At 42.1% G+C, this 3149-nt stretch overlaps 1 protein-coding gene across 10 annotated transcripts in view; it reads right to left on the bottom strand.

The window, feature by feature from the left end:
• The window catches only part of LOC147631190 (uncharacterized), a 2967-nt gene extending 822 nt beyond the window's left edge, over positions 1–2145 (bottom strand). For 2 of the 10 annotated variants that reach the window (XR_015267547.1, XM_086809526.1), the window contains exons 1-2: positions 1598–1965; positions 1–1528 (exon numbers count right to left, since the gene is read on the bottom strand). The exon at positions 1–1528 is cut by the window's left edge and continues 349 nt beyond it. The gene's annotated coding sequence lies outside the window, so the exon portion shown is untranslated. The other 8 variants (XM_086809518.1, XM_086809520.1, XM_086809521.1 and 5 more) reach the window with 8 other exon arrangements.
• Positions 2146–3149: the final 1004 nt, after the last annotated feature.

Below are 3149 nucleotides of genomic sequence, written 5' to 3'. Positions count from 1 at the left end.
AAAACACAACGTTGGAAAGACACAAAATACTTGCACCACAACATCAGCAAAACCACTACCCAAAGACCAGTAGAACAACCAAGTGAAAGGATAACTTCACTGAGTGAACCCTTTTTAATTGCAAATCAGCACCTTCTATAGTTTATGACTGGGTTGAGTACAATGGAAGCCCTTCATTTTACAACACCTTGACATTGAGGAGGATCCAACACAAGATGAATGCGCATAAGAGTATGATATACAATATCATACTCTTATGCGCAATAACAATATCACTGAGAGTATTTTCCCTGTGGTTCTCTAAATAGCAAAGTTCAAGAACAAATAGGTGGCACTAGAAGCTTCAGTCCATGTCCTCTTCTTCACAAGTCTCAATGTGGTAGATTTCTTCAGGTAGATTTGAACTTCTCTCCAGCTGTTTGGCACCCTGAGCAGCAAGAACCAATCCCAACTTGTTCGCAAGGAGGTGACCACCTGATAAACAAAGCCACTGCAAATGATCCTCACAATCCTTGGATCTAAAGCCAAAGATAGGATCATTCTTCTAGAAATCTTTGTCTTGTACACCCACATGGCACAGTCTATACAAGTGATGAGATGACTAATTACCAATGGACAATTCAAACACAAACACCAATCCACAATGTGAGTTTACACACCCTTGATCATTGCACTTGATCACATACCATAAAGACTTGGGGATAACCTTCTTTGTGCGCGCGCGTGCACGCACACACACAGCCTCACTCCCAAGGGACCCACACAACCCTCTTAACACACACACACCCCACCGGTGTGACTCTTACAAATGGTGATCTTATACAATGATATTTGAGAATGATGATACTCAATCATGGACACACCACCACTCACTCTACCAACATGAGGAAGAACACGTCTCACACAATCAAAACTTGTGCCAACATAGGGATCAAACAGATATATATCTTTGGCAAGACAAGGCCGGCTCACTTTAACTTGGGGCCTTGAACACACCTCTGGCAACGGAGTATGGAAAGGCTGTTAGCAACACAAACATATCCAACAAAACAGCCCAACAGTGAGCTACAAATCAGCCTTCAATCCTCAGTCTTCAAACTTTCAAGACAGGCCACAAACGATGCCCCTAAAGCTCCCACTAATGCCAAGTTTTCTTCCCCAAAGAGAGGCCTGCACAGGGTTGCCCCCTTACAAGCTTTGAAAACAATGCCTTGTTCACCTGAAAGTTGCTTGCACAACAACTGCCCCACCAGCTCTCATCTTCCAAAGATAAATCACAACAGCCCAATGGCCACATGAGCAGAAACAAACACTATCAATATACAAGCTGAAAGTCAACAGTACCAATATACCTTTCACCTCAATGATTCTCGTTGCCCAATATACCTCCTTTCTCTGGTCTGCAGTAGCATATCCTCCTCAAAATAGATTTTGGTAGAGTTTCCCCTTCATACTCAGCTGCGAGCCCTGGCAACAAACCTCAAACTCACCTTGGAAATGTTTTCTACATCACAATAGATACAGCCTACTCTCATCTCTACAAGAAGGGAAAAAATCTCAACAGCCCAATAATCACCAAAATAACACCACAGTACACCAACAACAAACTGAAAACTCAACAACAGAATACTGTCACCTTACACTCATCAATCCTTTGCTTTCTCTCTCTATGGTATGCAGCGTGATTTCAGCAGTGTTTCCCCTTCATTCCCAGGCTACAACTCTTTCATGCCCACGATCACACCAAAGTCTTCAATGGTTGCAGCACTTCTTCTCAGACACGAGCTCACCAACAGTGCGATGTACAGCTCCCAAGCCCGATTTCTATCATGATGCACAATTAAGCTTCTTCTTGAATGGTACAGCAGCAGGTTCCTTCTCTCACAGTTCAAGCTACCTAACTTCCTTTAGAAAACCAGCAGTATCTCGGCTTCTTCTCTTTCCAAAACGCAAGCACAATAGCTTCCTCTCATACCTGTGAGCTTCGTCGACTCCCTTCCATGCCATCTAGCTTCCAGAGCCTCCTGCCCGCCATACATCACAGCCACGTTGTGGAATTTGAAGGTTGTAGTACCCTTCCAAGGGGGTGGAAACCTTCACAAGAATGAAAGGGGTCAAAACCTTCGTAAGAAGGTTGAAAACACAATTACCCTTCAAAAGTCAAAAGAAGAGAAGGATTTTAAGAAATTTATTTATATGCCCTTCCAATATCTTCATAAAGAAAAGCCTTTCAAAAGAAAAAATAGGGGTGCCCTTCAAATTCTAGGCCTGAACCCGGGGCTTCCACCATTTTATCCCAAATATTTTCAAAAAATATCTAAAACCATCGGCTCTGTTCCTTCTTCATTACTATTGCCTACGGAGTACTCTTCCACCACAAGAAAATGAGGGACAATGTTGTTGTCATCACCTCCCTTGCCTTTCTTGCAACACGGAGACACACAAAGCATGCATGCCACTCCTCCTTGCCGATTGCGTCTAGCATGTCACCATGCCACCATGACCAGAAAAAACCTATTAGCGTGCACGTGCGTGTGTGTGTGTGTGTGTGTGTGTGTGTGTGTGTGTGTGAGAGAGAGAGAGAGAGAGAGAGAGAGAATTTTTATGTGTGAGAGAGTGTATGTGGGAGGAGAGAGTGTGCATTTGCATTAGTGCATGTGTGTTTGGATTAGTGCATGTACACATGTTAAAACAAGGTATTGATTTAGCAGCACTCAGAGCTAAAACACATAATGATGCCCATGAATTTCTTGCAAAAACTTAGCTTATTCAAGTATGAAAAAGTACTTGTGTACTTGTATGAAATTGTCTTGGCCCCCAAAAATACCACTTGGCACAAGATCCTATGAATAAAGCTAAGCCCAAAGTTGATAGTATTCTCATTATAATTAGTGCTAAGTGGATTGAAACAAGAGAGTCCATCAACATTTAAAAGCATATGCCTCTAAACCTAGAAGGTCATGGGAGGTTTTTAATGTCACATGTACAATAACTAATAGGAGCTCTTAAAAGAACATATGAGCTTCCAAGATCTTCTATAAGATCTTAACTGAATCTATGATAGGAGCTCTTTAAAGGATGTATGAGCTTCCAAGATTGTCTATAAGATCTTAACTCAATCAAAACATCGTACTAGGAATGTGAGAAGA

This window comes from Cibotium barometz, chromosome 15 (assembly GCF_041138505.1).
Source record: "Cibotium barometz isolate CiBa-2024 chromosome 15, ASM4113850v1, whole genome shotgun sequence".
Taxonomy (NCBI): domain Eukaryota; kingdom Viridiplantae; phylum Streptophyta; class Polypodiopsida; order Cyatheales; family Cibotiaceae; genus Cibotium; species Cibotium barometz.
This window is presented reverse-complemented; position numbering and strand designations above follow the sequence as displayed.